Source organism: Myripristis murdjan, chromosome 8 (genome assembly GCF_902150065.1).
Source record: "Myripristis murdjan chromosome 8, fMyrMur1.1, whole genome shotgun sequence".
NCBI classification, from domain to species: domain Eukaryota; kingdom Metazoa; phylum Chordata; class Actinopteri; order Holocentriformes; family Holocentridae; genus Myripristis; species Myripristis murdjan.
In genome coordinates, this window is record NC_043987.1 from 26,360,219 (window position 1) to 26,386,174 (window position 25,956).

Here is a 25,956-nt window from a genome sequence, read left to right on the forward strand (position 1 = left end):
CTCATAATTTACAGTCTGGAACAGCTCCACAGACAGTAAACTGGAGATTCACTTTGTTGACTCATCAAATGTTTTTTGAGCTTTTACACCTAAACAAGGTTTAATTCAATGGTACAGCCAACGGTTACAAACTAAAGAAGACTACCCGCATTTCCAGAGAATGACCTTTGGTAATGTCAAAGCAATATTTTATGTTTTTCAATCACTTCTCTGTGGAGCTGTGCATCTGTGTGATATCACTATTAGCATGCAAGACAAACTCTTTTCCGGCGTTAATGGGAACATTATGTCAACAGAGCCTGTCCTTTAGCCTAGGAATAGCACATCCATTTACTCCATAATGTGATACTTTATTGACTTGAGAGAAATTCTCCTTTCTCTTTCCTCCCTCCACAGGAAGGTTGGAGGTTGGGGTCAGCAACAGAGCAGCAGTGTTGGAGCTGGGGAGGATTCAGGGTCTTGATCAAGGACATTTCAACAGGGCTTAAACTTACTACCACAGAGCTTTAACCCTGATCATCCTGTTGAAGGTTTGTGTCTGTAAGCATCACGGTGCGACCCCACCAAGTGTGATGCAATCGCATGGACTCACAGCCGCCCTGCCAAGTGCCGCCGTCCATCGAATAAAATGTATACTGTGTGTGTTTTTTGGTAGATAATTTACAAATATTCCTGCTGAGCACTGGAATAGCCTACTTATTTTTGGCTGTCTTTCACATTTCACAAGAGTTATTTGAAATATTTAAAATTTTCACCAGAAACAAGTCTCTTGTTTGTTTCTGTGTATGTAGCGAACAGATGTGTCATATGATTAATGCATCGTCTATCTTATGGTCACCAAGAGAGAAGTTGGGGAAGGAATTCAACAAGCTCGGACACTCACCAGGTCTTTTTTCTGTAATCCTTTGTCTGCTCCTGCTGCAAACAGCAACTTAATTTGCATAAATCTAACTGAACTTGCCCCACTCCTTCACCTGCGCTGTTAGCTTGGGTTGAATCGCAAGGTTTTCCATCAACCCTTGGACAACTTAATGCCTGCATCCAATATAAAGTAAATGGAAGCAGAATACTTGCTTTAAAAACTGTTTGGTGGGGCCGTACTGCTGCACAATACAGGCACTGTAAAGCTCGGTGACCCCCCTCTCTACACCTACAGGTTGTTCCACAGATGTGTGGACACGGTTCATGGCTTGGTATTTTTGTTCCAACAGGAGAAACATACATCTGAATATGACCTGAACAGGTGTTACTGTCTCCGTAAGCCTGTCTCGACAAGTCTGGTTTTCTCACCAAGCTTTGGGGAGGCTGCGTCTGAGTTCTTGGGAAGCGTCCATGTGTGTGTTCACTCCATTAACACCCATGTGCCGCCCCCCCACCCACCATCACCACCACCTCTCCTGTCCCATAACTTCCAGTTAACACAAGGCCTCGACCCCGAGTCACCATGGAAACCAACCTGAGAATGTCATCTCCTAAGAAACACCGCTCAGTCAGGTAACTTCCAAAAACACACTTTACAGCACTTGCCTGAGTCCCTGCTTTTATAGACTGTGACATGGTAGAGGTCAATGTTTCACTGGGGTCATAGTAACGAAGGTCCTCTAAACTGTGTCATTTATATTGTTCCCTGAAGATGAGGCTGAATAATGGATTAGTCATCCCACTAGAGGATTTTGTGAACCAAGCACATAATCTCTGCAACTAATTTTCCAGCATTAGGAAGCTCTGAGAAGCCTTTTAGGGGCATAATTTTATTCCATTCTGTTTTATTCCATTACATGAAATCCACCAATGATTAAAAAAAGGGAAAACATAAATAATGTAATGAAATAATGTAATGAAATAAAACTGTAAAAGTTTTTTGCCTGTATATGCTTTGTTGGCTACATTAACACCATTCCTAATAAAATAATGACATATTTGAGGATGGAGTTTTCTGTATTTTCAAAATTTAAGTGTATTAGTTTCATGTGGCAATATTTCCTGATGCATGTGGGCGCACCGTGTAGAGCGCATACCACGTACTACGCTGAGACTAACTTAGCCGTGGTGGCCTGGATTTGAATCCGGTCTCAGCCCTTTGCTGCATCTCTGCCCTGTCTTTCCTGTCCTTCAACACTGTGTCTGTCTAATAAAGCAGAAATGAAAAATAATTACTGAAAAAATCCTCATGCATTTGGGTGTGAAACCTGGGATCTCAGCACGGATCCCATAAATGTGTGCTTTCATGTCCGCTCTTTAACTCCAAATAACCATGCAGTCACCGGGTGAATAAGGGAAGATACACATTTTCATATATATAAATACAGGTAAAACAATGAGCCAAGAGTTCAAACCACTTAGTACTGTGTAGTATTTGAGAGAAAAACACATTTAACCTTTCAGCTGAAGATCTCTCCCTGGTTGTCAATAGCCACAATAGATTTCACAGGAGGATAAGTGCAAGCAAGTCTGGAAGGAGCACCTTTATCTGTGGACATCTTATTTTTCAAGAGGCTCGCCTTTGTTTAAATAGCTGTTGTCACTAAGATGGAGAGGCTCCTTCCCTGTGTATCCTTGAGTGTAATAAGAAACAGAGGACGGCTCTCCAGGACTTCTGTTTTGCCCTGTATGTATATGGGATTCAGCTTCAGCACGCATGCATAAACGCACACCCACACACACACAGAAAGGACAGGCCACCTATCTGACAGTGTCTCCTCGGTTAGTGTATCTTTACAGTGAAGTCGTACCACCCAGACAGCGACTCTCAAGGAGTGTGTAGGGGAGAGGAGGGGCGCATTCATGTCCTCCTCAAATGGAGATGTTATAACAAAGAGACTAGACTCACCCCAGGGACTTGAGGCATTTGGTGGACAGAGAAAAATGGATTGCAGACATATAGTACATACATAAAAGCATGCATGTTTTTTTTTTTTTTTTATTGTTTTGTTATGTTTTTGTTGTTATGTTTTTTTGGTGGATGTGGGTCCACTGCACTGTCACTGTTTTCGGATTCCTCCGGTGAAACAAATTGCATGCAGCTTGTCAGACAGAAGAAAACGCAATTGTATATGACTGCATATAAGGATAAATTGGGATGCAAATCAATACCAGAAAGTGACCCGCTGTGCGTTGCCATGACGGACCCCCGTACTTGCTCTCCCTATTCAACTGTTTTCTCTCTGTGTGTCCTGCTCTCATTTTCACCGCAACATCATAAATCCACTGCTTGGTGTCTGTACAGGCTCATTAGTGGTACTGGTGGGATGGAGGGGAGGTGGGTATGGAGTGGGGGGGGGGGACTAAAAGGAGGTGGAGGGCAGGAGCCATTACAGGAAACACCTGCCTTTCAGCACCCCCTCCCCAGTCAGTCCATCATATCACCCTGCCCCCTGCCTCTCACCCTTCATAAACACTCTATACCAACCTCAATACCATCCACTTAAAAGCTCTCTCCGTCTCCATATCAGAAATCCACATTTATAAGATTAGAGTGAGAGGCAGACCAGACACCAGCATGGAAGGGTGGAGGGGTGGGTGGAGGGGTGCAGAGGATGTGGTATGCGAGGGTGGTTGGGTTCACTGGAGGAGGAGGGGGATGAGGTGGGGGGGTTGATGGTGGGGGTGACACAGTCTGACCACTCTTCAGTGAAACTGAAAGTGGTGAGTAACGCAGTGGCCCCGGGTTGCCAGCCCTGTCCTTACAATGAGACTGTGGGCAGCAGAGGCCGAGAGGAATGATGGAGAAAACAAAGAGACAGAGGGTTGATTCAAAGTCCGTAAATGCCATCTTTATACGGGCCTCGATGTGCCTTGGAGCTCCTAAAGATGTGTGATGTCCATCCATGATTTTATATGCAAAGGGATTAAAACGCCTCAAGGGCTCTTAACTCAGCGGGGAAGTGTAATGGCCGATGTACGTCATGATGAGAGGACTGGTGAAGAAAGTCTGGCATTAAAACTGAATGTGTGTGTGTGTTTGGGGGGTTGTTCATATGGACCACACATTTCTGGGCTGACCATGTAATACTCATTAAAGGGAAAGGGGAAAATGAGCACATGGAAAGCTGACACTCCAACCACAGGACCAGAAACAATAACTTTAAGACTTTTTTTTAATAAATAGAATCCTGTTTAAATTAGCGGAGAGAACTCAAACAAATGGTGATGATTGGAAAGTGATGCATTATTCATATCTGACTTCAATCAAGAAAATAGGCTGTGACGGCAACAGAAAGGCAAAACCGAGTATAGCATGTTATGGTAAACATATGATTTGAATAGAAAAATGGTCAAAGTCAGGTGATGGGAAAAGGATGGGTTTCCATAGAGAAACAACTGCAAGATTGAAACAATATTAATTCTGACAAATTTCCCATCGCACGCTGACCATAGCAGAAAGTTATTCTGAATTGAGGGTACGGCATTTCCCATTGCTCAGAGGACCTTCTCATTGGTCAGCACAGTATCCCACAGTCCAGGCGGGGGTGAGGAGGAGGGAAAACAGCCATTTTCCAACCATTCCTCCTGGGAGAAGATCAATGCCATCCCAGTATTGTTCTTAATCCCCAACAAGAACACTGTTTAGAAATAGAACCACAGATGTGGCCATGCTAAGTAATGAGTTACACACACAGACTAAGCCTTGGTACACAGTGGGAAAACATACACAAAGACGCCGGTTTCTTATCCCTAAACACTATCTGTCCTCCTTCAGCATCTGACATTCAGATGGTTGAAATGGTGAGACAAGTGATTGAGAACATCTGCAACTGTTTCACATGCAGTTGTACAAACCTGGGATCCTATGTGAGGCTTGAATGCTGGTGAAAAGCACTGAATTGTGGAGGGAGGGCTGAATCCAAACATATTGCATATGTTACAGAAAGTGTGGGAAAATGGTGATTAAACAGATTTCCCATTAAATCTGTGTTGAACAACTCAGTGTAATTACACACATTCAGCAGGAAAACTGAATATTCACTATCTCTGTGCTGAATTTGCATATTTACCTCTTACAATGCATTTTTCCCAATAAGCCAGGAAATCTGGAAATCCCACATTTCCCGACAAAATGATCATGTGGGTGGGACACGCTATGGGCCTGCACAGACAGTGATTCACCGTGAATCACAGGCCTTGTGCTTTGTCATCTTTTTACACACGGGTGATGGTCATTTGTTTTTTTGCTATAACATGTAGATTTTAGACAGTGCACATCATTGTTGAATTTGCAAATCATTTAAAATGTTTTTACTTCTTATTTTCATATATTTTTCTGATTTGAATGATTGAATCACACCATCTTTGTATTTATTTTTTTTTTGGTGTTTTTCATTAATTCTCGTAGTGGGTATATTTATAATTATGGCATATTTTTGTATTCATGCATATTTATCATGCTTTTTCTTTGTCTCCAGATATTCTACTGCTGTTATTTTGCACATCATATATGCAAATACATAATTCGTTCATTTTAATGCGCTTGTACTAGCGTTGGAAATAACACATTTGCCAGCATTTGCTCATTTAATTTAAAAGCTCCCATTTGCTCAATTCATATTTATATTCTATTATTCTTTGCTGTATCTTTTTACGACATGCTATGCTGTTGCAATGACTCAGCTGGTGATTGAAACTGCAAAAGGCAACAGGGGATGAATGTTTCACTCTTTGAAAGGTTGAAGGACTTTGTTAGCCAACAGATTATTGTAAAGTTAGCTGAGCACTCCTCAGACATAAATTTTAGGTGTTTATCAAATCTGAAAACACCAAGTGGATAATTGTGTCCTTGTGGAGAATGTGCTCCCCAAGTTCCCAAGAATGTAAGCACAAGGGATGGATCATTACCACGTGAGACGTGTTGTGGTGTTAATGTTTCGTGGTCAATTAAAGCACACAGATGTTCATTTACCTAACTGTTTCAACCACCTCTGCGCTATAGAGCAACGGGGTGTAATGCATCATTCTTGATATGGATCACATGGCTTCCAATTCATTTTCATCAACCAAGTCACTGTCCTGTGCATCCTCAACTGGTAGGAAAATTTCCAGCATTTTCATCCACTCTCACATTCTTCTCTTTTGGAATCGTACATTGAACAATGCAAATTTCATCAAATGTGTCATGGAGGGCCCTGCGATGGACTGGCGACCTGTCCAGGGTGTTTCACTGCCTTCCGCCCTATGTGCGCTGGGATAGGCTCCAGCAACCCCCCGCGACCCTTGTGAGGATAAGCGATTTAGAAGATGAATGAATGAATGTGCCATAGAGGACACAAGAACAGACAAGAGCACATATTGAGTAAGATCCTTCTTATCAGTGGCAAAACAAAACACTTCTTGTTTGTGAGTCACACTTGGACACTAGGAGACAGTTTAGATAAGATAACTTTAGATTCCTCACATTTGCACTAAAGACATTTTCTGCTAGTGACTGTACGTGACACCAGGGTCTCTACCACAGGGTCTATTTCACGAGGGATGGTAGACTCCTTTCTGCTGCAATCTAAATCCAAATAAGTCATTACGACTGACGAGAGCAGTGTGTTGCATCGTGCAGCTTTGAGCCGTGATCACACAGCCTGCGTTAGTTTGCTTTTTCTGCTCCAATTTGAACTGTACATGAACACACAAGGAGGCGTGGCATCATAATATCGGTATGTACTTGTAAACAAACTAGCTAAAGGTGATAGCAATGATGAAAATAAATAAAAATGAATGAGATAATGGCACCGTAGTTAAAATCACTCACTTGGGCAAGAGCAAAATGTGATGGTTGGGTTAGCATGCAAAAACAACAGTATATCAATCATGTTCACCCTGGTTGACAACACCTAAATAGGTTTTTAATGCCAAAATAGGTTAACAGCTATAGATATCTAAACAGCTGGTGAGATAACTCACAACAACTGTTTCCTCCCTCGGTTTTCTCAATCATACATTTCAAAATAATTGTGTGCCCTGACACGCTCAGAATCCACAGCAGAGCATGAGAGTGAATTTATGAATGCGCCCTTTGCTTATGTTTATGTAAACTATAGGCCCATATGTATATGTATATTTATATGTATATGTATATGTATATGTAAGAGAGAGATGAGAAAAGGGGGAGAAGGTGGTGAAAGTGAAGTTTAGAGTCAGTACTGGTGTTGTAATAGTAAGTAACAAGCTGTCAGCTGGCCAGGGCCTTGTGATGTTCATCCTTTCATCCTCAGCCCACAGCCCCAGGCGAGGGAGGGGGGGGGTCTGAGAGGAACAATAACATAAGAGACCAGAGATAAAGCAACCTAATTTTCACCGCTGCCCAGGTTGGCTGTAATGGACAGTGCCAAGGTACAGCCGGTGCCAGTGCTGCACCGTGATGAATGGGCCCTGCGGTGCATCGTGACTCACTCAGCCTCCGGCGCACCCCCACTCCTCCACCCTTGGGTGCTCTGCCCCTGTTGCTCCTCTCCTGCAGCGGATGAGTCAGAGAGGCTGTTACAGTAGGAGATGGCTGAGCGAGGAGAGGGAATTAATGAAATAAAAGAACGAGTGGCCCACCATTAGGGACCCTCCCCGGCACACACTGATGGCACACTTGATTTAATTTAGGGTTTTTAATCTAAGATGGGGAACTATGCTTTTATATCTCTTTTTGTCTTCTTGGCAGGCGCCATTTTGAGCTTTCCAAGGAGTTGTAATTGTTTTAAGCGCTTCCTGGGCAGGTGTCAGCCGTAACAGCTCCGGCTTGGAGGAGAAAGGAAGGGTAGTGGGCAAAAGGCTTGTCTTCTGTGGTTATGAGTGTGAGTGGGATGTGTGTCAGGATGTGTTATAGTCCTGTGAAATGTGAAATATGAAATGCGAATCTGTGTGTGTGTGTGTCTGTATGTGTGTTGGGGGAGCATTGAAGACTAATGCCCAACACCTGACAACTATTCAGGGAAGATCGACATCAACCTGTTGTGGCTCTTATGTCCATTACACTGCACACACATCAAAGTATGGATTCATTTCGCCTGGTTGTGATTTACCGCATGACGTTCCTTGTTTCCATCATTATTGAACAGGTGTTAGATCACTGTTGGGCTGTGAAGAAGGTGGGAGACACGATGAGGAATTTCTCATTTTGCCGGTGTTACTGAATGGCGGTGCTCTCTCTGAAGACATGTTGGACATGGAGGGTATAACAACGGTTATTAATCACGGATTCACTTTTCTAATAAATGGTGTTTCTAGTGATATCCATCAGGCTTAGATAGATAGATAGATAGATAGATAGATTTTTATTGTCATTGCACAATCATATACGTATAATAATGCAACGAAATTAGGGCTCAGTCCTTTCGGTGCAGGGGAGAATAGAAAGCATCGTGCATCTTGCTAGTTGAATAGCCAAGTCCAGTAATAGATGGCTGCAGCCATGTCTCTGATATCAGAAAAATGCAACATAACATCCACAAGTGAACATACCAATTAGCTATGCTACATAGTGTCGTCCTGTTTGGCGTGAACATGTCGGCATGTAAAGCCCTCTGAGACTGTGAACAGTGATATTGGACTCTAAATAAACTTGAACTTGACTTAGATGTGACTGTTTTCCACTATCGATTATTGGTTATTGTTCACTGTCATTGTAATCCAGTAATATAAAGCATCATATCGTGACTCAAAACGCAAGAACTGTTAATGTTCATTTATATTCCACCCATGTCCCTTTACATAAAGGACGACACCAGTGATTTTTAATGTTTGGCCCATTAACTCCAGTTTACCCACATTTTAGACTGCAACAAACCATTTTTCAACTTAGGCATGCCAAAGATTTCACAAATTAAAGTAAAAATCCCTCAATTTTCAAATTTGAATTTCATAGTTGAAACAACCACCTTCTAATGTTCGGCTTCTGTGGCCAACAAATTTGTTTCCAATGACAAACCATGGAACTGATAATTGGCTGTGTAAAGAAAATGTTTCCCTCAGGGACTATTTTCTAGTAGAGAGACTGTTTCACTCTGTCCAATCCCAAGTCACCAAAACAAAACGGTGCTGCTGCTTTCTAATGTGAACTACTTTATTATGATGATGGAATACTGGCATGAAAAACGTTTTAAGAGTCTGAAAGTTAATTTTCATGTCATAGTGAAATTAATGGAATCCAGTGGCTGGATTAAAGGTAGGAAAAATCTAAAATACGACTGTTTGCTTTGCTAAAAGATTAACAGAAATGTGATGTATGCATTTTGTAGTTCTTAAGCTAAACATGTAAAGATAGAGTAATTGTTATTTAAATATAATTTGTGTTGATGAAATATCTAGCAGCCCTAACAGCCCTTGTCTTCAGTCTCCTGTGTTCGCAGCTTCTGCCTCGGGCGGCCACCTTAAGAACAGAAGAAAGTCTCAGTGAAGTTGACAGCCAGGCTGGAATAAAGTTAAATTTCTCCTTTTTAAAGAATCCAGGCAAGAGTTACTAAAGTCACAGTAATGAGCAATCCATTACCTTTGGTCAGCTCATTAGAGGAGAGCTGACTCTGACTTCAGACCTGAGCTTTCATCTGGCTGTTTATTTAGAGTAAAGTCAGTGTCAGGGGAGCTGGAGTGTTACCGCATGGCGCACAGCAGACGTAATTGACCGTGCATGTGCGTGCGCGTGTGTTTTTGTGTGTGTCTGTGTGTGTGTGTGTGTTTGTGTTTATATGTGCACAACTGGTGGAGCAAATTACAGAGTGCGGCAAGGAGAATGACAAAGTAGCAAAGCGGCAAAGTGTGCCTGTGCGTCTCTGTGAGTGTGTGTTTATTTTCCAAAATGTTTGATCCATCATGTTCAATTGAAACCTGCAGACCAGCTTTCCCCAACACATAGAAAAATAAACCTTGAAAACGAGTAAATCTTTTTCCCTCTTCCTGCAGGGCCTTTGCATTCGTCACTGACCCGTGTCAGAGCGGATCGGGCTGAGCGGAGTTCGAACCTCTTCCTCCCCTCACAGCGGCAGGGACTCAACGTGCCCTAAATCCTGACCCCCCCACCCTCCATCCTCCTCAGCCTGCCCCCCCTCGGTCACTGACAGCGTGCGACGGTGCTGAAAACATCTTTCCCAGCTTTTGATTGGGAGGGATTAGCAAATGCATAAATCGTACGAAAGAAACTTGCATGAAAATAAAACACCGGGACAAGAAATACAACTACGGTCAAAAAGACGGTGTGTGTCTCTGCGGCTTAAATGGAAGTCCCCGATTTCAGGCCCCTTTTCCACTTCCACACTTAAAGCACCGACTCGCTATAAATTAGTTCCAAAGACTTAACCCAATCTTCAAAATGATCCTCTCACCCCAATACCATATCCAGCTGGCTAATTGCTGATGCTCATACTAATAATAAAAGTGATATATCCACCAGGGCCAGAGTTCAGCATTATGTCATCGTAGCCATACAGCGATTCACTGGCTGCTTGGACTTTTTCCATAAATACCTTCAAGACCACAGTGAGAGACCTGCAGTGTTGTATCCTGAGCTGTGTTGAGATTTGGGGACTGTGAGTCAACACTGGCCTCTCGTTTGACACTTGAGAGAATTATTACAAAGTTGCCGAAACCTAATAAATAATGATGATACATTGCAAATCATCCTGACCAAATAATCTTCCTATTGTTTCCCGGCTGATGCTTGAGTGAAAGGTCATCACTGATACGTGTGTACATGAGTGGGATGGGGAGATAAAGCGATAAAAGACTTTTGAGTGTGTGTGTGTGTTTACGTGCATTCCTGTAGATATTACTGAAACTCTAGTGAGACTATCAGTGTTTGAGTGAGTGGGAGCGGCGGGGGGGTTACTGATTGGCTAAACCGATGTGGAGAATTGAAGCGGGCTGTTTCTTGAGGGATCAATTCATTCCCTCCTAGTCCCCGGCCGAGCATGAAACACATGGAAGCGATAAAAGCCTGGGAGTCATACGGTACGGCTGAACAAAACACACAAAATACATGCAGGGAGACAGCACAGAAAAAAGAGAGATCATGGGGGAGGGAAAATGTCTATTGCCGTGCATTCAGAATGGCAGGATTGTCTTTCACAGACATCTTACACCAACAACTGAGTCTATTGTCTTTATCTACCAAGGGAAATAACATGGAGGACTTTCTCTGGGGTCAATGAAAAGCATGACAGCTTCTTTGAGGTCGGCCAACACAGCTCCACCTTGAGAGGGGTCAGCCAATAATGCCTCACCTTGTGCACGGAGGTCAGCCGGTAAAATGTTAGCCTCACAATAGGACACTGAATTTATGAGAAATAAAAGAGAGAAAAAAAACTGTAAGTAGCCAAATAAAGGCTGAAGTAATAAAAGTAAAAGCTCACCGTTCTCCGAGCGTTATATATGATTTTGCAAGCAAAACACGCAACTCGTAAAAACTCTGTACGGGAATCCACCAGATTGCCTCATAGAGAACCTTTCCATGCATTTTCCCCTTTTGCCTTTCAACCTCACAACCGTTGCAGAACATATAAATATAAAAGTCTTTCATTGCACCATATGGCAAACAGTTCAACCAAAGTGTGTTTGCAGAGTCTAATTACGCTGATGTATAGTTTATCTTACGATGCTTACTCTCGGCTCGCTTTTGTTACAAACGGCGTCCTAATGCTGTCAGGGCGAGAACACAAAGACATAAAGTTTATTTTAGGGAGGCCTGTCAGTACCACCCATCTGACAAGACAGGGGCATCCATCAAACCCACCTCCCACACTCATTTGTGACAGTGCATGCAGTTGGGCAGAAATTACAATCATATGTGAGACAGGAGGTGTGGATCCCAGCAGAGCTACAGCACTTTATCCATGACAAATCCAAACCTGCTCCCCAGTGTGGAGGGAGCTACTGGTCCCAGACAATATCCAGTTGACAGATGGTAGTTAACACAGGTATCGTTTCACAGGCGCTGAGTGCAGATCAAACACAGAGGAGGTGAATGAGGAGGGCCTTCCTGCAGTCATATTGCATTATACCGCCTACAAAAGATCCACACTTACCGTTCAGTCCTGAGGGCTTTAATAAAGAAACGAAGACTGTTTTTTGTTTTTGTCTTATATTGTGTCTGTTGTATTATATTGTGTATATTGTATATTGTGTACATTATTTTTGAATCGTCTCTCCTTATGCTGCTGCCTGTAACACCTAAATTTCCTCTATGGGGGATAAATAAAGTGTTATCTTATCTTATCTTATCTTATCTTATCTTATCTTATCTACTTGGGGGTCAGACAACATTTTGGTATTGAATGCGTATTGATAGGGCAGCCTGCGTCGTGCAAATATAGCTCCAAGATGAAAGTTGAGACAACGTCTGCATAAGTAGTCATCCATTGCGGCTGTCTGCATCGTTTTGTGAAACTGGAAACTAAATATATTTCTGATATCATTTCAAATCATTTTCCAAGGCCTGACGCTGGTGGCCACATGGACATGACGGAGATGGTAAAGGCACACCGATAACAGCTCGGTGGAGACTCTTGGAAGAGTGGGGGAAGATGATGACTGCATTATCTGCAACCTAAGGGAGTGTACTTGGTTTCCCAACCTGCAGAAAGCATGTGTGTGAGCGTGTGAGCGAGTGTGTTTGGGAGGGGATGGTTGTGCAAGAGAGGAGAAAGCAGAAAGTGAATATACAGCAAGCTCAGAGAGACAATTTCATGACTATCTGCAAGGCTGAGGAGAGAAAAGGAGCGGGGATGATAAGTTGTGTGCAAGTGTGTGCTTTGATCCGTTGCCCTGCTGCAGGTGGGCTGCTGTTGCACGGGGAGATTTCGATCGATGGCAGCACTGTGGATTAGATTACAAATTGAGTTTAGCAGGGCTGCTTTTCCCCTCTTTATTTCTGCAGTGTCCCCCAGCGAGGCTCCACTCTAGGCTATTTACGGTGCCCTCTTCCTGGGTAAGTTAATAATGTGAACCCAGGCTGGATGCGGCCCGACACACAGGCCCATACTGAGTCATTTGGGCTGGAATTGCTCCGACACACCCAATCAATCAAGGAGTGGAAAGAGGTCATCCCCAGAGCAGCCCCACCCCTGCACCCCGTGGCCTCTCGCACCGGTCAATACCAGGCATTATTCTGATCATAATTGCATTAGATTTTTCACAGCATACAGCAAAACACCATCCCTGAGGACCCACTTACTGGCAAGAGCAATAATACGCTACTGTTGATTGTGTTCATGTATTTGGCTAAATTGCTGTATTGACCAGCCTCATTGACTTTTTATTAATGGATTCAGCCCATTGCACTTACGGTCAAACACACTGCCTCTCCGCAGTCAAGAAAGTCTAGCGATTATGAAAATGAGGGATAGTGAACCTGAGGGGGGCCTTGATAGCATTGAACCAAGCCTGCAGGTGCCCCGGTACAAGCTGCTCCAACCATCGCACTGGGATCTGGGATAAACAAACCATACATCAAAGTCACTATATGAACACACAGAGATCCCGTCTGGTGCTGCATCTCCATATCTTCTGGCGAAACAGTTTTGCAGCAGCGGTATCAGGGGACAGTCAGGCGTGTGTGCTAGCGCTACAAAGATTTTGCTGATTGAGGCGTTGAAGGTGGCGGCATTGGCAGTGGATTAGACAGAAATTAAGTGCTTACTGTCATTCTGCCAGGATGGTTGAGTGTAATAATAAGATCATGCTTCGTTGCCAGCCCTGAATCTGATGTTAAAGCAGTTTTCCCCAAACCTGTGCATGGTGGTAGACTAAGCTGATCGCTGTGTGATGCATATTTAGGTTACGTGTGGGTGAGGCGTCCAAGGAAGAATAATGTGCGGCTCCAAGGGGGCTACACACTGCAGCTGTTTATGGGCTCCACCACATGAGACTAATGAGGGAGATGCAGTTAGGGTAATTACACTAAAGGTCGTCTGGTCTGAGGCGGTGGAAACACTACAGAGTAAAGGCTGCAGAGAGGGGGAGAGGAGGAGACCACGCATGGGGTGGTGGTGGTGGTGCTTGGCAGCCAAGTGTGAAAAAGGGAGTCAAAGCAGCCAATTTAACCACCTTGTTGCACCCTGCTCTCCTTCTCTTCTCCCATCGCCCACGCTGCCTCCAGACAGGACTGGAAATCATGTGACAAGAACAGGCCCTGCTTCTCTCCTTGTGAGAACGTCTGGGGGCTGAAAACCCACATCGGCCAGCCACAGACTAGTGGTGAGCGCCCCTCTGATCGCAAGCACAATGTGGCAGAAAGACGGTGTGACAGCGTGAGAGAGAGATACAGTATAAAGAGATTTGTCAGTCTGAGAAATCTGCACTGCGGATGCTCTGTGTGTGTGAAACACAGAAGGGGATTTTTGCTGTGACGAACCAGTAGCGCAGCCTCTGTGTGGCTTGTGGGTATACATGAGGATTACTGCATGGGTAGGGAGTGAGACAGAGAGAGCATTCAGGCTCCATGCGCTACTGTATGAAATATGAAAAGACGCTTAGAGGTCATACACTTTGTCAGAGATTTTTTTTTTAGCCACATCATAAGTCATGAAGAAGCAAATTCAGGTCAGTCAGCCTCAGCTCTATTAATCTTCCATCATATGACATACAGCACTTGAGAAAATCATTTGCACAAGTCATGCCTGTGCTTTACTGGCCAGTATCCATTCATAAAATGAAGTTGAAGCTGAATTACAACATTTGTCTAAATTGCAGTGAAGCTTTCCATCATCTTGGTTCATAGTTAAGAACATCCATTGTTAGGAGCCATTTTTTTTTTTTTTTTTACCTTGCTGCCAGCTACCTATCACTGAGTCACAGTAGATTATTCAGGTAGGCTGACCAGTGGTTATGCTGTGAATTTACATGAATCTGAACTTAATTAATGTAACTGTAAATGATTTTAAATGAAAACATACAAGAACAGCTCTGACATTTAAAGGTACACTATCCAAAACTGCTGAGGGTTGATTAACCTGAGGACTGTTTAGACTCAACTGAGAAATGTGGAAAATCTTAATTAGTGAGATGGTCTGTTGATGAGAACCATGTAGACACTACCTCAAATTATGCACTTATACTTAATTATGCACATTTTTTTTCAGTTGAGTCTAGCGGGTCCTCACGTCAAAACGACTCTTGCACCTTCATAAATCTTAACTGCAAACTTTAAACAATGCTTCCGACCGCCATTAGATTAACAGATCTAAGGGATTTTGACACCGTCGCATGGTCTTATGGGAAATCAAGGAACTTAACTAGCATGTGTCCTGCATGTTTCCTACTGAGACAGTCTCAAAAATGTTACCTAACTAAGAGGAGGGACTTTACACAGACCCGCTTTGTAAATTTAACTTTAACTACAGATCTTCCACCCGGAGCTGCAACTTTTCAAACAACTCCCACAACAACTGTTGTCTCACACGCAACAAAAAGCAATACATCATGGCGATAAGGCCATACATGCACTTTGGGACTGTGTGAAATCTGTATTTGTTTCATTTCAGTGTGGTCTGAGGTAAAGGGAGCTTGAGAATAGAGGGGGTGGAGGGACAAACTGTTGGTGATGAGAGAAGACCCACAGTCTCCTCAGTAAGACCACAATCACAACCACAGTCAGCCAAACAGAGTGTTGTCAAAGTACATAAAAAGGGGGTCAAAGGTCAAATGCGGACACATTATGAGGGCAATCCTGAGATCCCTTAAATCAATAAGCTGCTCTCCAATCACATTTTCTTAATATTTATCCTAGAAATCCACCGTGGAAACCAATAACACACCGCTTGTCCTAATTGTATGAGAAAACTCAGGGAAGTCTTCTGATGGCAGGTCGTGAATGGGAGTTTGGGGCGGGTGGGTTTAGCTGTGGAGGTCATAGGGGCTGTGGAGGCAGACAAATTGAGCTGCAATTACGGCAATCATCATTACAGATTTTTGTGTTTCATCTGAGTGAGAATGACAAAAACCCTGCCATTATCAAGCCGGGGACCAGGTGAAATGGAAACATTTCTCAGGCCACCGGGGGAAGGAAAGGACAGTACAGAAAAAGAAGAAGAGGAGGAAGAGGAGGGAGAAGAAGCCCAGCTCTGTCTGCGCTAATCGAAGACGTGCTCCCACTGACCCGCTTTTCCCTGTCTTTGTCAAAGAGAGCCAAAAGGCTAGTATTCTGCACAATGGAGGCAAAATCAGAGCCTGATGAACAGTCGTAATCATCGCTGTGTGTGTCTGTCTGTGAATGGAGATCATGACAAGGATGACTCACTCCCTGCCAACACAGAGAAAGAGAGAGAGACAGAAGAGAGAGAGAGAGGGGAGGGGGGCAGATAAAGATAGAGATACAGACCAAGAGAAACAGTGACAGAAGATGGGTTTACAGCCAACTATTTTTATGCAAATTATATGCTGCATCAAAAAAGCTGAATGGGAAAGGAAAGATAGAAAGTAAAGTTTCCTCGGTATTGCAAAAACATTTTAATCCTCAGCCGAGGCGGAAAACTTTTTTTTTTTTTTTTTTTTGATAAATAAATGATCAACCAACACAGATCCGTTTATTAAGTAAAGAAGTACAAGTGGCTCAAACGTGGCTTTGGACCACTGGATGGATGGAGAAGAAAGAAAAGGACGACCGAGAGATGGATTAGTGGTTACATTTTTTTTTTTTTTTTTTTTTTTTTTTTTTGTGGACCTGTAACAGACATCTTGTCAGTCATTTGGTTGCCATGACAACACCAAACCCTTGCATTCAACCAGGCAAATTTATGTATGGAGGCAGAGACGACAATGTAACTGTATTACAGCAATGCACAACGGCAACTGCTAAGCCCTGTGTTTGTTGGCTGTTGTTCCTCTTCACTTGTATCTGCGTTGATTTGTGCTTCAAGCGATAATGAGCAGCGGTAGACAAAGTGCACTCGTGGTAATCCACAAGACCATTTTTTTTCTTTTTATTGATTTTGTCTCCATCTTCGGCGTTAATGCTCAGCGCCGTGGTGTTTCTTCACGGCACTTCACAGACATCACCTGTGCCCACGGCTGTCATTGCCCCCCCCCCCTGGATTTTCTCTTGATGGTGTCTGAGTTCCTGAAGGTGGCGCTCTCTTTCTCTTTTCAGTGTGTGTTCAGCAATTTCCGCTCATGCCCATGTCTTTTTCTGTTTATTAAAAAATGAAACAAACATTTAAAAGAAACATAAAGAGCATAACATCCTGTGCAACAGAGAATTCTTCCAACAGGAAAGACCTATGAGCTGCAAGATCAATAAATGATGCATACACACAAAAACACAAACACACACCATTTTCTACACACAGTTGTATTTGGAGCTTCTGGTAGCAGACCAGTGGTGGCATACCCAAAAATATGATTTTAAAGATGGAAGTTATGTGACATTATTATGATTATATATCTATAACATCAAAAATACAATGTTGCACCATAATTTTCATTGTGGGTGTATGATTTTGTACACACCTATTTATCATATTGTGAGTGAAAGTGTACAAGCACTGTGTCACACATTATGCAATCAATTAATACACATGAGCACTGTAATAAGGTATTTCCATGCATAATGGCTGTGTGTAAACTGTGAATCTACACAGTTTCATGTCACTTAGTAATAGCAAGACAGACACTTTATATTGAAATGTTACTAATTGGTACTTTCAGGGGCTTGTTCAGAATTTTACACATATAGTGGTATTTGTTTGTGTCTGTGAGTCTAATACACAAAATTTGGTTCTTTAACTAACAAAAATGAATGGAGTGGAAAACAACACGATTTTGAGAGGCGGCTTAAAGCTGAGATTTTATTTTGAGGGACGCACGACAACACACGTTCGTTTTGGTTTCACTTTCAGCCCCCTGGTGTCCAAAATACTGTTTTGGCCCAGGAAGAGGCTGAGGCCTAGAAAGACGGATAGTTAGATAGACACACATACTATACATGCACATGGACACACAAACACACACACACACACACATTCCACTTCACCCTAATGAGTCTTTAAGTTTCCATTGTTCTCTGCTGCAGCCGTTGAGCCCAGCACTCAATGTGCTATTAAACACTGCCTCTCACATTAGCGCCCGCTATGATCTAATTGGGCCTCATATGTTACATTAAACACATGAGGTGAGCCTTGGCATGCATGTAACAAGGTCACTTTCTGCCAACACTTAACACACACACCCACCCGCACCTACACACACACACACACACACACACACACACACTAAAAGCACACTGGCCAAGGCGCTCACCCTTGTGTAAGGAAATACACTCTTATGTCTCATGCACACGCACAACACACACAAACTGAACAGACACTCTCAGATATTCACACACATACATACTGGAAGGCAGGACAGCATACAATAGCATAACTGTAATTCTGTCTTCCAAATTATCAGATTGATACTGTATGGTCATATGATACGATGTATTATGCATTAATGTTGAGATCCCACGGCTAATGGAAGATAATATGATGTCCTGTCAGATAATGTTCATGAGAAAAGGCTGCTGGGTGTTTTAAAGTCTCAAAGGATTTAAACTTCACTTATTAATTGAATTATGTTTCTTTCTTACTTGAGGTAAGTTTTATACTGTTTTTTATGCCTGAACACAAAGAACAAGAGTTTCTCTCTCTCCCTCTCTCTCACAGAGAGAGAGGGAGAGAGTGAAACTGAAACAGTACAGAAACTTACAGGTGCACACACACAGGTTCAAACACTCAAACAGACAGATCCAATCTTGGGCCTGGTATTAACACCAGATGAACTGGAGAGCCGCCTGTCCATGTAACATGCCACCTTGCACCACATATGGCTGGGCTCTGCTAATGTACCATATGCAATTCCCTATAAAGTCACGGGGGCATCCAACACACACAGAGATAGTTCTTCATGCATGATATGTGTACGACACACTCTGCTGGCTAATTATAGCCCAGATGGGTCCTGCTAATTACCATAGATTAACACACACAGCTAAAATACTGGTGAATCTCGGGGGACCACTGACCAGACCAACACGCACGTTTCGCCAGCTGCACAGAGCCAGTAGCTCAAGTCGAGTGAATCCGCCGGTTGGGGTGTAATGTTTCTGCGGGCCGGGCTCGACAGCAGTGGTCAGGATCGCGGGACACCCTCCTCAAACCACCAGTGACAACCAGTTTACATACCAGCCAAATCGGCCGCCATATCAAACACACATGTTCAAACTGGATGACTGTATGTTGTGACAACCAGCAGATGTACTGTATAGGAAAACGGTGTGGGCAGTGATGCAAGACTTTTGCTGCAGTTTAAGACTTTGTAAATAGAGGGCAGGGTTTGACTTGCTTAAACAGGTGCTGTGCTCTTAACCTTAATTTTTCCCTTTTTTTAATAAAAAAAAAAAAAAAAGTCAATTCCGCCATTTTCATGTCCTGATTTACATTTACACGCTTACACAAATTCAGATCTGGGGGTTAAATGCCCTGCTAAAGGGCAACAGTAGTTGTTAAGAGAATAAACTGAATTTTTTGACATAAAATTGAGTTACTGACTAATAGTGATTCTGCATGGACATAACCTCAGGCAGCGAGTCCTCTGGCTGGAGATGTGCCGGCCACCTCCGGTTTGGAAGGACAACTGACAAAAAAAAAAAAAAAAACTTTTTTTGCCCCCCCAAAAAACCCCCAAACAAACAAACAAAAAAAACCACGCCATTATCCAGAACAGAGTGCACCATATATTGTGTATTTTCACTGTTTCATTGTGCTCTCAGACGGCTCCTTAAGTTGGAACTACTTTGTTTGTTGAAGAACGCCAGTGTTACCACACACTGGAGCCTGTTTGCATATCACGCCACCGCACAGGCTGCTTTCAGGCTCCAGTGCAAAGTAACACTGGCGTTCTTCAACAAACAAAAAGTTCAAGATTCTATTGTGGATCCTGGGAGTTTTTTTTTTTTTTTTTTTTTTTTGTCATGTGAGCCTGTTTGCCTGTTTGCTGCTGCTGTTGTTGTCCTTCAGAGCCGAGGTTGTCTGGAAGAAACCCTGAGGTTATATCCATGCAACATATCACTGCTGGTCAGTAATTCAAAGAACCGCATGACAAAAATTCAAAGCGACCCCTAAAAAGAAGGGGGGAGTGTTTCTTTTTCTCTTTCCTCACAAACGTCCTCCCCTGCTGGTCCAAGGATTAAAACCAGGTACCTTCAAATCGCACGCTCACAATTAAAATAAATCAAACTTTTTAATGCATAATGTGGGGAAGCTATATTTCATTTATTAAAGCACTCGCTTGATTAGCATTACACTTCAGCAAAGCCAGCTCACTATGCATTAAAACAGTCCCCTATGCATAATTAATGAGGCACTTGGTTCCAAGTACCAATTACAAGGGGTACAATAGCAGAGTCCAATTGAACACTGCAGCCATCTGCTCCAGTGCTCGGCTGCCTAACCACCTCTCATGCTGTTCGTCTCTCTGAGAGGGATGGAGAGAGAGAGAGAGAGAGAGGGAGAGAGGGAAAGAGAGGCATAAATAAAGCTAAAGCAGCAGGCCCACATGCAGACCCAGACCAGCTGTGTCTTTGTCAATCTGGAGCCATGAACAGGATGTTTCCAAGCGTCACAGATACAGAGAAATGAGAGATGAGGGTGAAGAAGGGGAAAATGTTCTGTGAGAGAGAGAGAGAGACAGAGAGACAGACAGAGAGAGAGAAGATATACAGGGAGAGAAGGTAAAAATAAAAAGGGAGAATGAGTTAGGGACGAAATGTGAAATGTGGGATGAGAAGTTAACAGGGAAAGAAAAGTGCTAAGATTAAAAATGGTGTGGCAGCTCCGTTGAGCTCATGGGTAGAAATCTGAAAATGCCACAACACAGTGATGAGATCATAGACACTGAACAGGGTGGGGACATTTGGCTCACAGCAAATCTGAGGATTTCTGGGTGCAACAGCAACAGCCCGACACGTTCACTGATGCCACTGCGTCGGCAGGAGACTTCATTCATGTGAAGTGAATAAACGGCTCTGGTTTCAGGAGAAGATGAAAAAAAAAAAAAAATTCTGGAAATAACTTTGTGGTTCTTGATTTTGATTTAAAAGAAAAAAAATCATCCATCCATTGGTTTCCAAAGTACTTGAGCCTTACCCGGTGGGTTGTTCATGGCTTTTCAATAATGTGATTCAATAACTTTGTTTACAACATCAGCGCAACTAATTAGCACTGACTTGGCTGACAACATCTAATAAACTAGCTAATATTAACCTTCAATCATCTTTAATAACTTTAGCGGTATGATGATGATTTTAATTCACTTTAACTTCGGCCTTTGTTGTGAGCTGTGCACACAGTGATGGAGAGATCCACCTACAAACAGCCAGGTGCTACTTTAAGATGGACATGTTCTTCAGTCGGTTCCTCAACAAAAGCTGCCAGTAGGTTCACTAGCAGCAAGTTCAAGTTCAAGTTTTTTTATTTGTCACGTGCATGATGTACAAGCACAGTAGCAGTGAAATGCAATGGTGACAACTCCAGCACTGTGCAAGTAAAATGGATAAAAATAGAAATAAAAAAAAAAAAAAAAACTAGAATTCTGTAAAAGTCCACAAAAAGTTCAACGTGTTAGACACCCGGAAAAATAATCAAACAACATTCACAAAATGCAGAAAGCTACATGGTGGTGAGATGGATAATTTCCCCAAGATTTCCCAAAATCCAATCAGCCGCATCTGAGAAATTTTATGTCTGACACACAAACAAATGAATCAACAGACAAACAAACAAAGGAGCAAACACTCAGATGAAGACATGAGAGAATGGATGTGTAGATAAACAATAAAGCATGGCACGCAAACACATGAGCAAACAAATGGAGGGATGACAAGCACACATGCACACACACACACACACACACAAAAACACACACACACACATAGGCAGAAACCAATCCTTAGTCCCCGTCCACCTCCTCCCACTCCATTCTGGTTTCATTGTGGGAGATAAAACAATGTGCGAAAACACAGGGAGGTCAGAGCAGATAACACCGTGTGGGGCACAGAGACGAATGCAGGCACCCTGATGAAGAGATGAGCTCGAGAAAGAGGTTGCAGCCATGATATTACACCCATGGCAGAAGAAAAAAGCGGGAGAAAGCTGGAAAATGGGAGAAATAAAAGAGCAGGCTCTGTTGGAAAAGATCAATGTGTCGTTGGGGTTGGCTGTTGGAATGTGTTTGACAGTAAATCACTTCCTGTGAGGAAAAGTGAAAGCAGAAGGGGATCAGAGGAGAGCAGAGCACTGAGGGGGCTGAGCAAATGAAAAACATCTTTTAAACTTTTTATTTTTTTTGTTCACCGTGCATGTCCGTGCGAGGTGTGCTGTAAAAGCGAGCAAACAAGTGGCCGATCGCTGTGGAGGCACGAGGACGGTAGACGCCGGCAGCAGACGCCACGGCAGTCTAACTGAGGTCCGTTAGTCAGGCGTCATCTTCACAGTTATTTTGCGCAGCGGCAATCCTCTGTCTTTCTCTGCACATCCATCAGTCAGCCGTCCAAGTCCTAACACAGCTAATCCAACCACAGCCCCGACAGCAATGTGTTTCAATCAGCGGAGAAACCCACACATTAACCAGTGGAATGCAAAAACTCCGAATATATACGATTTTGTTGCAAACTAGGACCGGCGAAGAGCTGAACTCCATGCTGAGGCTGACCACAGCAAAAAGACCAGCCGACTATTAGGGCGACCCAAAGCAGAAACACACTTTTGTGCAACATCCAGGTAATGAGCTTTACTCAAAGCAGACTGATAATATGGATTACAGAGAAGGAGCCAGGCCGAGACAATTTTTCACAAAGATAAACAGCACGGCTACACAATAGATGGTGCTGCCAGCCTACGTTCTCACTTGCTTTTTTTTTTTTTTTGTTTTGTTTTGATCTGTTGAATCTTGGACAGCTTCCTAGCTCCGTTTAAACAGAAACAGAGGGCTGCAATGGAAGCTGGCCACTTTTCCCTAAACAAAAGGATGAAATAAAAATAGTCTAATGTCTTTTTTCCACACGAGGGCCCTTTATCATTTGCGATCAAATGTTGACAGAGAATTTTTCACACTCCGCTGTGAAAAATGGTGAGTGTGCACATGTGTAGAACTGTGTGCCTGTAAGTTTGTGTGTGTGTGTGTGTGTGTGTGTGTGTGTGTGTGTGACTGTAAGTATGTGGATTGTTTTCTTTTGTTAATTGCTTTTAATGTAAGAAAAGGAGAGAGAAAACATTAGACAGAGTGAGAAAAAGACAACAAAATGTTCTCTTTAAAAAAATCTGCTTCATCGCCCATATCTGTAAGATAAGATAAGATAAGATAAGATAAGATAAGATAAGATAAGATAAGCCTTTATAAATCCCACCACAGGAAATTTCACAGTCCTGCAGCAGCAACAATAATTAAAGCTAGGAAAAATAGAGAGATATGGAAATATAAATAAGACAGTGCACACAGAGTAAATAATCTATATATGAACCTTCACTATGTGTCCTATTTCACTGGTCACTGCTGAAAATAACACACCATCATCTCTGTGCATTGTTTTCTGCGCATGTTTGTGTTTATCCGTTGGGGTGGTGGCATTGTCGTGTGATGTGTTTGTGTATGGAAGTGAAGATGGAGAGGATCATTACTTGTTCTAATGTGTGTTCTAAACTTATTGTCCCGGCCTGATCATCATTCACTCTGATTGCTCTCAATGGCAGAACCTCGTGAGCCTTTAAAAACAGATTAATAAAAATGATTTTCGGCTGCCTGTGACGGCCGCCTGGAAGGCATTACAGCAGGCAGACAGACCCCAGACGATCTCCAGAAGCGGGATTACCAGCATTAACCAGACAAATTAGGGCTCCTGCGCCTCCACAGCGCAAAGTGAGAAACTCTCCCCACCACTTTCGTAAACAAAACTCTCCAAGTTGTTAGTCTAACTGTTCTCTCGCTTTTGAGGCCACCCGGGTTCAGCATGTGTGACTGGCCACTGTTTAGCTGAACGTGGCGGAGTCAAGGCCATGTCCGGCTATGTCAAGTGAAGGAAAAACAAACAGGTGTTGGACAAAAAGAGGTGTGAAAATAAACGACAACAACAGACATCACATGTCCTGGCAGAACAGTGCCTCATTTGTAGCCTTGTTGCGCCCTCCAGGCCTTATTTGTTTCAAGTTAAAAACTCGCCGAGCCTTCGCAGATGTGACATTGATCAATTTTAAGCTCAGGGCCATTTTCTTCTCATTCACGCGCACAAATGAGGAACGAGAGGTTGTGTTACACGGTGTATCAAAGAACACGGCTAATGCCACGTCTCCGACCCTCGCCAGAGTGGATTCCTGGCGCCGGAGGAGCAGGAGGTCTGTTTCACTCCGATCCAGGAGGAGGACAGGCTACATTGGTCTGTGTTTCTGCACTATCCATCATGGGGCAGAGGTGCAGGGTTGAGCTAAAATCAGATAAGGGAACATAGGAAGTCTCCACCCAAGACGAATCACCTCAATGAAAACAATCCTCTCTACCTACAGGTAAAAGGAGAGGAGCAAAGTTCTCCAATCTGTAAATAAAGTTTCACCCCTCGGCTGGTTTCTCTCCCTCTCTGTTTAACACACACTCACTCATTCCCTCAGCTCATTTATCAGGTGCTGACCCGCTAGACTAATGGAGTCACTGCTGCCAGTGTTAGGTTATTGTAGGCGGCAGTTTTCCTCTGACCCGACTTCCTGTCACACATCTACGGCTACTTTCACTGTTGATTGTTCGTATTTATTCCAGGATGTTCCCCGTACAAGTGTGAGATGTCAGCAATGGCACAAATGTATGAGGGCACCAGGGCTGGCTATTGACAAGGACCTCCACAGGACGATACAATACCTATCACAATACACGGGCCACGATTTGTATCACAAAATATTCCAAGTAAGTTGTGCAAACACAGCATACAGAAAATAAAATCTGCTGTATGACACTTAGACTGATAAAATTTACAGAATATTATATGATGAGTTTGGTCCATTTCATTAAAACAGAATCAGCAGAGTGCACTAAAATGTAGATATTAAAATGAAGTGTATAAATGATACATATTGGTACAAGTGGCAGGAGGATCGATACAGTATTGCAAAAAATAATATCACTTCACTCTGCTGTATTGATTTTTTTTTTTTCACACAACTGTGGTGTGTGAAGGGTAAAATTGTCAAAACAGACCACATTCGTTTTTGTTGTCGTACCTCTACCTCTTGTGTCGAACATATTTTGTTTATGGCCCTTTGAGTTTTAGTCATATTGAGAGAGTCATATCATAACTATCTCAGGCAAATGACAGGAGATTTACTTTATGTATACTTTACTTAAGTGTTCACATTAAACACGTGTGGCTTGCATATCACACTGCCAAAAAAAAAAAAAAAAAAAAAAAAATTATTATAACACGTTATTTAGTCTCATATTAAGTGTTGAAATCTGTTTTTTCTTGGCGCTAGTGATAAAAATCTGCAGTAGGATGGGATAGTCCTCTTTTTTCTTTTGTTTCAGGAGTTTTTCTGGGAATAAGTACAGTATAAATATATTGTAACAAGGCAGGAGAAAGAACATCAGCCCACTAGTATTAAAAAATGACACTTGAGTCAAGAAAACTCAAACTGATTAGTAAAGAAACAAGTGGGAATATTTCATTCCAATAGCAGATTTTTTTTTTTTTTTTTTTTTCACTTGTTTTAAGAAAACAAATATTCTAAGACCGCATGTGAGACTTGGAGATGTTTTGCAGACCAGAATTTGAACACTTTCCGGTACAGTGTGGCTGTAGCTGATGTTACCCAGTAAAGGGTGCAGTTCACAGCAGGAGAGCCAGGCCAGAATAAAAACAAAGGGAGAGGATGGAGTGAATGTGACGAGAAGGTTTCTCCAAGGTCTCGACATAAGCTGGCATACGTGGGGCTGTGTGGCCCATCTCCTGCCAAACCAGAAGAATAATGCCGAGATAAAACC

At 42.8% G+C, this 25,956-nt stretch overlaps 1 long non-coding RNA gene across 1 annotated transcript; it reads right to left on the reverse strand.

Moving 5' to 3' along the window:
* Positions 1-8,478: 8,478 nt before the first annotated feature.
* LOC115363063 (uncharacterized) lies at positions 8,479-25,621 on the reverse strand. Its single transcript, XR_003928576.1, has 3 exons — positions 25,609-25,621; positions 18,866-18,868; positions 8,479-8,546 (listed from the first exon to the last, which is right to left on the reverse strand). It is a non-coding gene; the product is annotated as an uncharacterized LOC115363063 (long non-coding RNA).
* Between the last annotated feature and the right edge of the window lie 335 nt (positions 25,622-25,956).